Below are 13719 nucleotides of genomic sequence, written 5' to 3' on the forward strand. Positions count from 1 at the left end.
GGGTATATGAAGGGAAGGACACAAGAATTGAACTGCCAGAATGCCCCCCCTCCCTCGTAGGTGTTAGTGGAAAGATTGTCTGGGATTTAGTGCACCCCTTCCTGGATAAGGGTTATCACCTCTATGTGGATAACTTTTACACCAGCATCCCCCTGTTTAAGGCCCTTGGTTCAAGAGGTACAGCAGCTTGCGGTACTGTGCGCAAGAACCAAAGTGGCCTCCCAAAAACGCACGTTGCCCAATTACTGAGAAAGGGTGAAAGCAGGGCACAATCCACCGAAAATATGTTGTTGGTCAAATATAAGGACAAGAGGGATGTCCTTATACTGACAACAATTCACGGAGACAGTACCACCTCCGTCCCTGTACGAGGTACCAGTACCCACACCTCAAAACCTATTTGTATCCTAGATTACAATAAGTACATGGGCGGAGTGGATCTTTCAGATCAGGTACTGAAGCCGTACAGTGCCCTGCGGAAAACAAAAATATGGTATAAGAAGCTGGCCGTGTAGATCATCCAGATGGCACTGTATAACGATGCACTTTCAAGAGGAAGTCATAAAGGGCCTAATATTTGGGAACCAGCAGGCAGAGGGCCCCAGTACTTCTAGTACTGGCCCCAGTACTTCTAGTACTGGCCCCCGTATTGTATCAGGACAGCATTTTCCTAACGAAATCCCCTCCACTGGAAAAAAGGGCAGGACACAAAAAAGGTGCAAAGTTTGCTATAAAAAGGGAATAAGAAAGCAAACTATTTTCCACTGTGAAACTTGCCCCGACAAACACGGCCTATGTATGAAGGAGTGTTTTAAAATATACCACACATCTATGGATTATTAGGTTCATCATTTCACCGTGCTTCGGGGGTCTTGCTAATGCGACATAGCACCCACCATTCATTCCACCAGAATCTGTGCTGCAAAATCCAAATATCACTCCTTCCCTTCTGAGTCCTGCCATGCACCCAAATGGTATTTTTTTGTCACATATGAGGCATTGCCATACTCGGGAGAAATTGCGGCACAGATTTTGGGGTGCTTTGTCTCCTTCATTCCTTGTGAAAATTAAAAATTTTGAGCCAGAACTGCATTTTTGTGTAAAAAAATGTAATTTTTCATTTTCACAGCCCAGTTGTACCAAAATTGGTGAAACCCCTGGGGGTTTGAAATGTACACTATACCCCTAGATGAATTCCCTGAGGGGTGTAGTTTGCAAAATGGGGTCACTTGTGGGGGGGGTTCCACTGTATTGGTGCTTCGGGGGTCTTGCTAATGCGACATAGCACCCACCATTCATTCCACCAGAATCTGTACTGCAAAATCCAAATATCACTCCTTCCCTTCTGAGTCCTGCCATGCACCCAAATGGTATTTTTTGGTCACATATGAGGCATTGCCGTACTCGGGAGAAATTGCGGCACAGATTTTGGGGTGCTTTGTCTCCTTCATTCCTTGTAAAAATGAAAAATTTTGAGCCAGAACTGCATTTTTGTGTAAAAAAATGTAATTTTTCATTTTCACAGCCCAGTTGTACCAAAATTGGTGAAACCCCTGGGGGTTTGAAATGTACACTATACCCCTAGATGAATTCCCTGAGGGGTGTAGTTTGCAAAATGGGGTCACTTGTGGGGGGGTTCCTAACTTTTAGCATCTTATGGTGCCTAGAAACCTACATGGTGCCTAAAAAATAATCTCATAAAAAGGAGGCTCCAAAATCAAGTAGGTGCTCCTTCTATTATGAAGCCTGTGGTTTGGTCAACGTGCACACTAGGGCCACATATAGGATATTTATGAAAACAAAAGAATTGGGGGAATCAATTTTTAGTCACATTTCTCTAGTAAAATCGGTACTTATGTATTATCTGGGCTCCCATGTTAAATGCACCCCATTTTTTCATACCCCTACTATCCAACTATGCATGGAGTTGATTTTATATAGTGTGGCGAGCGCAGCGAGCCACCGTGCCCGAAGCGTGGCGAGCGCAGCGAGCCCCGCAAGGGGACGCGGTCTCATAAGAAAAACGGGAGCCCAGATATTACATAAGTACCGTAAAATCTACTGTGTTCCTTAGAAAAATGTATTAAAATTAAAAATCTGCAAAAAAATGAAATTTTGAAATTTCACCTACACTTTGTTTTAATTCCTGTGAAACACCTAAAGGGTTAACAAACTTTCAAAATGCTGTTTTGAATACTGTGAGGGGTGCAGTTTTTGAAATGGGATCATTTATGGGGGTGTCTCACATACAAGTCCCTCAAAGTCACATCAGAACTGAACTGGTCCCTAAAAAAATCAGTGTTTGAAATTTTCTTGAAAATTTGAGAATTTGCTATTCATATTTTAAGCCTCCTAGTGTCCAAAAAAATTAAAAGGAGGTTGAAATAATGATGGCAACATAAAGTAGACATATGGTCTTTGTTAGTTATTAACTATTTTGAGTGGTATGATTATTTGTCTCACAAGCAGAAAATTTAACATTTTGCAAATTGCAAAATTTTCAATTTTTTTACGACATTTTGGTATTTTTCACAAAAAAACACAGACTGTCTCGACCAAAATTTACCACTAACTTGAAGTACAATGTGTCACGAGAAAACAATCTCAAAATCACTGGGATAAGTAAAAGCAAAAAAAAGTTATCCCCACATAAAGTGATACATGTCAGATTTGAAAAAAAAGGGCTCTGTCAGGAAGGCAAAAACAGTCTGCGGCGGTAAGGGGTTAAAAAATAACTATTGAAGGCACTTAGTCATTTTGCAAACATACAGTCTATATTCTTCTATTGAGCATATTTAACAGTCGATTAAACACAAGAGCAAATCATGGTGAATGCAATCTCTTAAATTATAGAAAAAAATATTCAGTGATCAATAAACAAGCAAAGAGAGGGAGGCCGAGAAGCATATATATATATATATATATATATATATATATGTATGTATATACACATATACACAAGAATTTGGTGGCTGGAACTCTGGTGCAGAGAATGTGTACCATACGCCTGGTGCCTTCCAGAACTTAGGGTGAAGGTGGGAGGGCAGCACTCCAACGTTTCAAACTTTATGTTTTTCGTCAGGATGTACCTCATATATATATATATATATATATATATATATATATATATATATATATATATATATATATATATATGTATATAACTTTACCCGTACAATTGAAAATTGTTAACGAAATTGTGTTGAAATTAAATTCTTTATCAATTTTAATGAAGTTTTTAGAACGTTGCTGTAATTCATCCATCATTTATTTAGTTTGTTCTTAGGAGCTAAAGTCAGAACATTCAATAATACATAGTAAGTTAATAAAGACAATTAAGTTAAAAGTATATTATACTGTACTGTAAATGCCATACACATGATTTGTCTTTTAATTATTTTTATTGATTTCAAGCATTTCATGTCATGATAGATTTATCATCAAAGTGGTCCATTTAATAAATGTTACAGCTGTAGACCTGAATCTGTCCACAACTGAACAAAACTCAGTGATGCAGTAGTTTACTATTTGTAATGACATAATTCATTTTTTAGTAAGTCACTATACCACAATGGTCCTCTAATCTAACAACAATTATATTTAACAGTACAGAAATGTGATTATTGGACTTAAAAAAAAATAACTTACCATGTATAAAAGAGTTGGTACTTATGTAATATCTGGGCTCCCGTTTTTCTTATGAGACCGCGTCCCCTCGCGGGGCTCCCTGCACTCGCCTCGCTTCGGGCACAGTGGCTCACCGGGCTCGCCACACTATATAAAATCAAATCCATGCGTAGTTGGATAGTAGAGGTATGAAAAAATGGGGTGCATTTAACATGGGAGCCCAGATAATACATAAGTACCAAAGAGTTTATATCAATCACAAGTACAGCAATTTGACAATTTTTTCTAGCTCTGCAACTTAAATTTATTTATTTTAGATAACTAATGTCTACTTTGGCCTCACAAATGGCACAGTTTAATTGACAAATTTTGTTTTGATTTTTTGGGGCATAATTTATTCCAGACACCCGGAAGAGGGAGATACAGTGGTGGTGCCCTTCTCCCTCCTTCCCCATGGCAGTTTAATTCTGACTTGATTGAACAATATTTTGTATTGTACATGAATATTCTACATAAATACTATGCCATATACTACAGACAGATCAGTCACTCAAAATACCCCAGATAGCATCGATGACCTCCATATACAACAGACAGCATCGGTGACCCTGTATTCTGCAGACAGACCAGTGACAGCAACGGGACCCCCATATACGAAAGACAGCACCAGTGACCCCTGTTTACTACAGACAGCATATATATATATATATATATATATATATATATATATATATACAGCATATATATATACAGCATATATATATATATATTAAAACTTAGGGATTAACTTTGATATACAGTATTATAAAACTACATTTGGATGACATGATTATCTGTTTTGAGTTAATATTACACAGAAGGTTGACAGAAAATGCCCAGATGCCAATGTCTCCATTGCCTCTGGAATTTACATCACTGGTTACCTTGATGCAAGCAAATTATCCTCAATTTGATCTCCTTGTTGTTGTCCAAAACATTCATCTTTAACATCCTCATTAAGATAAATATAAATCTGAATCATATAAGAAGTAATATGAAAGTTGTTCCAATGTCACTTCATTCCATTCCGGAAAACATAATTTGGAATACATATTCACTCCATACTTGCATGCTTTTTCTCCGGGTACTCCAGTTTCCTCCCACAATCCAAAATATACTGATAGGTCAATGTGAATGTTCAAATATTCTCTGTAAAGCACTGCTACTGTTAGCGTCTCTGACGCTCGGCGGCCGGGGGCAGGTGCACAGGAGGTGCACACTGCGCTTCCGCCCGGCTCAGCCGAGCGTCCGGCGGTCACTTCCGCCCGGCGGGGTGACATCACTTCCACCCGGTGCGGGCGTCACTGTATAAGCTCCCGGCGTTCCCCTGCAGCCGCCCAGCGGTTGCCTGGTAACAGGGGACGCCGAGAGTCGCGCGCTTGGCCACCTGAAAGAAATTAGAAGCCGGGGGCTGGTCCCAGCAGGGACATTCCATTGGCTGCAGTATCCCTTTTAAGGGATACTCACAGGCAAGATGGCGCCGGTTATAGCTTGTTCTGACAGCTATCCTGGTCGCATCGCCTGTTTCCAGACCCTGTCTCCCAGTGTCTTGTTGGTCTCAGTCCTGGTGCATCCCTGCCACCGTTCGCCCCGCTACCCCTTCTGGGGTCACGTGAGTGCTCCTATTGGAGCTTTATTCTTTATCCTTCATTGTGGGCAAATTGCCTATTGTCTCTCAGTTATATTCTCTGGCTGCACAGCCATTTCCTTATTTAGGATTAGGTCCCCGTGTTCTAGGACTACCCCTGCTGGTCTCTGTTAGCAGCAGGGCTCATTCTGTATTTATCTCTTTATTTCTGTAATTAGGCAGGGCATTTTTCCTGTTATATTCTTATGTCGTTTTGGGGAATTCTTTTGATTTTGTATTACTTTGCATGGTGGTGATTCCCCGTGTTATCTCCCTTGTGTTTGCGACTGGGTCGCGTCCCCGTCCTTGGCCTGGTGCCAGCAGTCAGGGTGTGTTTTGTCAGTTAGGCCCTGTAGTTAGAGTTACCTTTTGTGTTACCTCTGACGATCGCTGGCCACTTGTCCCAACATAAGACCTAGCTGCATAGGGGCTGGAGCGGGCATAACTCGCTCCTTCAGACGCGGCGGCCACAGGTGAACACTAGCTCTCGCAGTGGCCAGTCATCTGCCAGAGGAACCCAACAGAGAGAGTGTAGGGTTCGCTGTGGCCGTCCTAACCGGCGGTCCCGGCTACGGGCTCACGCCTGACGTTCTACACCCAGCCTTCCAGCCTAACAGCTACAGTATATAAATAACTGATAATAATAATAATAATACACTATATCAGTGGCTCCTAAATAATTTTGAATCATGTTACCCTTGATTACCACTTTTCGATTAAAAGCTACATTCCTGGATCATTTCATAACAGATAACACTCTTTCCATATCCTCTGTGGAATTCTGTTCTTCTATATTTGTGTTTCCCTAATATGGTACACTGGAGGAGTAGCCCAATACTATTGACTGTATTTGACGATGTGGGTGCAGAATACCATTGATGAGAAAAGATTAAAAAAAAATATATATATACACACACACACACACATATACAGTATACAGACAATGATAATAGTGGCACTCAGAAATGAAGGCATTAGACAACTTCATCTAATGTTTTAGAAATTTCTGGCCCGCGGTTACAGTAGGACCTTGCTTGAGGCGGTGAAAAAAAAAAAAGTGCTGGATATTTCACCTCAGCAATTACATTGTAATCTGGGTAAAAAGCAGAAGTCAAATTGCCATGTATGGGTTAATAAGTTTAATCATCTGACACCTAAAGCAGTGGAGAAGGCACAAGAGTTATGGCCATTAATATCTTCTGATAGTGACCTTAAACCGTTTCACCATTCTAAGTTGATGCCCTACTATCACCGAGGATCAAATATCAAAGACCTAGTTGTAAAGAATGACATTTCTAAACTAGGCAAGCCTGTTACCCGTTGCCTCTTTGCGAATAAACGGTTGGGATGTTTTAAATGCCCCAACTGTACGACGTGTAGTTTCCTTCAAACAGGAGCTGTGTTTCACCATCCTTTCTCAGGTAAAATGTTTTGATAAACCACTTGAAAAAGCTGTTTCTTATAACAGCGAAACGCGTTGGTTAATTCAGCGGACCTGTCACCACATTCACTCTATCCATCTGCTTAAGAATTCTGGACTTCCATTTCAATCCATTCCTTCCAATTTCCAAGAACAGCGCACTTTATTGAGAGGACTCCCACGCAATAATAGTCCAATTGGACTGGGACACCTCCAGCGGATACAAGGAACCTTCCACCATATTGCACCAAGCTATTTTTGCATTCAGAGAGGATCCCCACGATTCAGCCAATCCCTAAGGGACAGGGACACCTCCAGCAATCATCTTGGTTTTCAAATTCGGTTCCACCAACTTGGATACAAACTGGACTTGGACAGCTATCGTCCGGAGCAGATTCACATTTCATTGACAGGTCCCACTGAGTGTTTTTAACAAAAAATTTTATTCATCAATTTATGAATTATATTCATATGTAATTATTTATTATTATTTATTAATTTTTATTCATGTGATGTTGTATTTTTTCTTTATTAAATAATGTTATTTCGTATATGATTCACTCATCATTGAAATACGAGCGCTGCACAACCCTACCTTTTTTCCTCTTATGATCTTGTGGGATCTGACTAATCCCCGTTGCAGCAGCTCTTTGAGGTTAAACAGCCCTGGTAAGCGCTCTTTACAGTTTTTACTGTTCCTTTTCTTTTTGATAAACCACTACCTGACATGTTCCATCAGGTTTTTGGTTTATACCATAACCTTTCCTAGCTCATTAATTTATGTGGGTAAGACATATGTCACGTTTAAAGAAAGGATGGCGCAACACAACTGTTCCATAAGAGCTACTTTACATTCCGGAGTGAGTGAACAACCTGTGGCAAGGCATTTTGCCATTGCCAAACATAGTTTAGCTTCCCTAAGGTACTGTATCATTGACCATGTACTTCCTTTGGTACATGGGGGTGATTGTTCAAATGTATTACTTAGATTGGAGTCACACTGGATTACACGATTGGACACATTAGCACCTAGGGGATTGAATGAATGAATTAATGAATGTTACTTATAACTTGCAATTGCCCATGTCTGCCATTAAGCTTTGACTAAATAATATTTGAGTCTGCTGTCCAGTGTTGACTACCAATTATGATGTATATGATTCCCACTGAAATGATTCCTGCCGGGATAGCCCACAACGGGTGAATGCTATTGTTTGTTCTTCTTTTAACTTTGTTGCTGTTGTCTATTATGTGTATGTACTTCATGTATATTTGTTTACAACATTATTGTAATTTTGTTTTGATTTGTATGTTGCACTTCGTTAAAAAAAAATAGTTTTGAGCTGTATGATGACGTCACCCCCGCCGGCTGTGTTCCAGAAGAGGGAGTTGTCTGTTTGAGGCTGTCCGCTATTTATGTCATGTATGTTCATTTGCACTTTGGCTTGACAAAAACTCCAATAAAGGAGTTGAAACGTTGCTACAAACTAGGTGCATGGTGTGATTTCTTCTTCACCTTCTTCTAACAGACCAGAGTGACGCTGACCTGTGTCGCTATATATAATTATATATCCAATATACTCACGGTTCTGTTTGATTTCAATTGCTCCCGTCAGTCACATACCAGCAATATGGTCCAATTTGTATAGAGTCTAGAGGAACCAGGGCACACATCAAACAAGTATCCTGCAAAAAAATCCGGTACTTGTGTAATATCTGGGCGCCCGATTTTTTCATTGTATTGCATCGCATCACATCGCATGCAATATAGTGGCATACAATTCATGTGATGCGATTTTTCATTGTAAAGACCCGATTTTTCATTGTATAGTCACCCATGGGTGAATTCATACCTCCACTATCCAACTACGCATGGAGTTGATTTTTTTATAGTGTGTCGAGCGCAGCGAGCCACCAAGCCCAAAGCGTGGTGAACGCAGCGAGCCCTGCGAGGGGATGTAGAATACATGTAAAGTAATCCGCGTCCCCTCGCCTCGAAAAAAAAAATCGGACGCCCAGATAATACACAAGTACCAAAAATCCTTTTATTGTCTCATGCTAGAGAATTCAGCCGATGTTTCAGACCACACAGGGTCCATAATCATGGCATTCAATCCTACACAAAAGTGCAACTACTGTAACTGTTAGTTGCACTTTTGTGTAGGATTGAATGTCATGATTAACGACCCTGTGTGGTCCGAAACATCGGCTGAAAGCTCTAACATGAGACAATACAAGGATTTTTTGCAGACTACTTGTTTGGTGAGTGCCCTGGTTCTTCTGGACTATATATATAGCAGGGAGGTGGCGGCGTCACTCAGGACTTATGAATCACACAGAAGAGATGTCTTGTAGCTCTTCTTCTGATTCATATGTCCCGAGTGCCGCCATCACCTCCCTGCAAATTAGTGATGCTACCATGTAACCTCTGTAAATAACACTCTGTGAATGTATAGGGCATACACATGGAGAGATGTGCTGCTGAGTGCTAGATCGCTCAGAACACTTAGCAATTCTCAGCCCACAGCGCTGAATAGCAATGTGCCACTGAGCGATCTGTCAGGGCCAGTGTTCTCCACTGAGAACACCGGCCCTAACACTGGTTATTACAGATTTGTCCAATATGCTGAATATTAATGGCCTGGGCATATAGCAACATGCGAGGACACGCATCGCTATTTCTATGCCCCTAAACATGGAGCGATGGAGGAGTATCTAAGTATCTAGTGAGATTGCTTAGAAAATGCCTCTAAAAGGCTATATGGTAGATCCTTTTAGGTGAGGATGATTCATGAGTGTGAATCATCACGATGCCGGGTGCACTTTACGGTGGACATAATTAGCCTAAAAGCGCTCACTCCTCCATAGGTCAGCTTCATTCAGGTGCCGTGGCCAGCATTTAATTGGCACCTGAACGGCACTGTGTACCCTTTGGAGCAAATATAATGATTAAACTGGGTTAGTATATCTTCCCTTAACCGCTTCGGTGGTAGGCCCCGGACATTTTCCGGGCTCAGCTACGCTGCTACAGCAGGCTGGCCCAGAAAAGTTCTGGGGGTATCACAATACAGTAAGTAGGTTCGGCACCAGTGATGCCTCCTTCAGTTCTGCATAAATACTGTACATTTAGTTATATAAACCTATGTGTCAACCAAAGATTATATTATATACCACCGTATTCAAGACCAAGCATTCTGCAGGACGCCGCATAATGCACCACACATGATCATCCCATTAAACTACGGCAGACTATTTGATCCTTACATCATTTAAGGACGGGAACTGGAATTGTCACAAAGGCAAATAACCTAAGTGATCTGCTTTATATCGCGACCAAACTGTGCAAACACCAATACCAATATTTTACTGGACTATTTTATGATTGTAATTATATGCACATCAATTATCTGTTTTTTCTAGCATTATTATTGAATTGTTTTAGACCTGCATTTGGAAACAATAAATTCTTATTATTTTAGCAGTATATACCATGGTGTCATTAAGTATATAGTCAGAACCAGACAATTATATGTTATATACTATAGATTGTGTTAGATATACTGGATATAGAATATTAATAACCATATAAACCATTCATACTATATCCCCCGAACGAACCACAAGACATCACTCATTTAGAAATAGGGAAGAGCAAAGCTCAGCACAAACCACCTATTTATATATTTAGTAAGGTCATTTACATTTATTTTGTAATGCTTGGAAAGAAAGTGAGATCCTCGAGTGACACACAACTTTCACTGCTAACAATCCCTTGTGCTTCCATTCTATAATCAGTTTATTATCCAATGCTGTGGGGGAGCATGTATTTCCCCTGAATGTCACAGAAAATGTTTTATTTATTGCTGAACATGACAAAAAGATATCTCTGAAGAGTACAGCATATGGACATAATGTGAAGGAATAGCTTGTTTAGTAATACGTATTCAGGCAATAAGGGAAAAGAGAGCCATTATCTCTTCCTTTGACTTATAATTATGATATACTGTACTGTATTCAATGTATAATATAATATGCGGAATATAATATGCGGAGTCCCATATTTGCACCATCAGATTAATTATAGGGTGCACTCCAAGGAGAACCCAGAAGGGGTTTAAAAAAAGAAATAACAAATATAGTCATCACCTGCTTCCTTATGTAGGGGTGTTTATAAGTCATGATCCTAATAGAACAGGTTTTACGGTTTCTCAGAACCTAATTATAAAATCACATGGGTGCCAAAGAGCAGTAAAAACCTTTTAAATACTTACAACAAAGTACCTGCTTAACTTTATCAAAAGTTTTTAGTTAATAATAATAAAAATAATAATAATGATAAGAGAAATTAACCAGTTGAAGCTATGCAATCCTAAATTATATGCTGGTTTGACAGCTATCCAAGATATTGTTAAAGATTATCATAGGAGTATCCCAAATGCTAATATCTTATAGTACTCTCCAATGAGAGCTAATAGATTTAGTTGGCTTTAAGCAATGGATCATCTTATATACCCAATAACTAAGCTGTATCTAATTATGTCTAAATTGTCTTGCAAAATTATAAGAACACAAGTATGGGGCCTTGGAGTACTTGCAGGGGCGCCCTACAGTAGGTTGATAGTCTAGGGCAGGGCTGGGCAACACCGGCCCTCCAGATGTTAATGAACTACACATCCCAGGATGCTTTGCATCAGTTTTTCTATGTGGCCATGCTGAAACTGATGCAAGGCATGCTGGGATGTGTAATTAATCAACATCTGGAGGGCCAGTGTTGCCCAGCCCTGGTCTAGGGCCAATTTTAATTATTTATGATCAATGTAATAGGCAAAACCAGTGCTTGTTGCTTCCAATCATAAAATATGTAGACAAACAGAAACAAATTCTATCTAACCCCTAAACCGCCGACGTCACTGCTACTAAAAGTATGGCGGCAGGCGGGGAAAGCGGTGTTAGAAGAGCTCCGCCATGTGATTGCCAGAGCTCAGGTGATGGAGGGTTGGGGGGGTGATTGGGGAGGGGGGGATCTAGAGGTGCTGCGCCAGTGGTGCACACCTGGACACTACTGGCGCGCACCTGTTTCATATTTGTGGTATTCCCGGAAATTTTCTGGGACAGCTGGGACAGCTGAGCCCGGAAAATTTCCGGGCATACCACTCAAGGGGTTAAAAACAATTTACTTAGTTTGCTATTGACCTAGGGGTGCCAAGAAAAAAATTTTTACTCTAGGGCAGTGGTTCCCAACCCTGGTCCTCAAGTACCAACAACATTGCATGTTTTCCATTTCACCCAGCAGGTGCACTCATTATTCAGACACATTTTAAAATATCCACAGGTGGAGCTAATTATGCCACTTGTGATCCTGTGTGGAGACCTGGAAAAGTGCACTGTTGAGGGTACTTGAGAACCAGGGTTGGGAACCACTCCTCTAGGGCGCTGCGATTCCAAAAAGTTTGGGAACCATTGGTATGGGATATTCAGCAGTGGCGTAGATTGGTTTGGGGCGCGTCAATGGCCCCCCCTCCCTGCCGGCCTCCCTCCCCCCGGCCGCCGGTGCCCCCCCCCCCATCGCCGCAGGCTTACCTGTCTGCGCGTCCCAAATGGTTCAAATACTTGTTCTTGCAGTAATGCCCCCGCCCCCCATCCCCCGCAGGCTTACCTGTCTGCGCGTCCCGGCTCCCCTCCTGGCTTCAATCAATAATTCTATGCAGACGGACCACGATAAAATGGCCGCCCCCATACCGCAGACAGTTTCAGAGAACTGTCTGCTTTATGGGGCGGCCATTTTATCGTGGTCCGTCTCCATAGAATGGATTGAAGCCAGGAGGGGAGCCGGGACGCGCAGACAGGTAAGCCTACGGGGGATGGGGGGCGGGGGCATTACTGCAAGAACAAGTATTTGAACCATTTGGAATTACCTAGATTTCTGCATAAATTGGTCATAAACTGTGTTCTGCTCTTCATCTACATTAAGTCACAATAGACAAACACAGTCTGCTTAAACTAATAATGATATGTTCTCATGTTTTTATTGAACACACCATGTAAACATTCACAGTGCAGGGTGGACAAACTATATTAACCAGGGCAGGATTAGGGGGACACAGGGGCTCAGTACCCCTGGGCCCCCCTCTATCTAGGGCAGCGGTTCCCAACCTGGGGTACGCGTCCACACGCTGGGGGGTACGCCGCGGCCCGGCCTGTAATGGCGGCCGCAGCAGTCAGACAGGTGGCTGGAGGGGAGGAGAGTGCATTGCGCATCTCTCCTACCCCTCAGTGTGCTTCCCTGTGACTGGCCGCCCATCCACCAATCAATCAGAGCTTGCGGGACGGCAGCCAATCAGGAGCCGGCCCGCGAACTTTGATTGACGGGCAGCCCAGTCACACTGAAGGAAAGGAGAGATACGCAGTGTGCTGTACTCTCCTTCCCTGAGAGAAGCACTGCAGCGCGGCAGCTACATGGCAGGGGGACACTGGACTGTCCTCTCCCCAGCAGCAGCATCAATGGTGAGTGTGCTGCTGCTGGGAAATACTATGGGGGCATTGCTGGCACTGTGGGGCATACTTGTTTCTGGCACTGTGGGGCATTGCTAGCACTGTGGGGCATACTTGTTGCTGGCACTGTGGGGCATTGCTGGCACTGTGGGGCATACTTGTTACTGGCACTGTGGGGCATTGCTGGCACTGTGGGGCATTGTTGGCACTGTGGGGCATACTTGTTACTGGCACTGTGGGGCATTGCTGGCACTGTGGGGCATTGTTGGCACTGTGGGGCATACTTGTTACTGGCACTGTGGGGCATTGCTGGCACTGTGGGGCATTGCTGGCACTGTGGGGCATACTTGTTGCTGGCACTGTGGGGCATTGCTGGCACTGTGGGGCATACTTGTTGCTGGCACTGTGGGGCATTGCTGGCACTGTGGGGCATACTTGTTACTGGCACTGTGGGGCATTGCTGGCACTGTGGGGCATTGTTGGCACTGTGGGCATACTTGTTATTTTATATGCT

This window comes from Crinia signifera, chromosome 6, assembly GCF_055691185.1.
Source record: "Crinia signifera chromosome 6, ASM5569118v1, whole genome shotgun sequence".
Classification (NCBI taxonomy): Eukaryota; Metazoa; Chordata; class Amphibia; order Anura; family Myobatrachidae; genus Crinia; species Crinia signifera.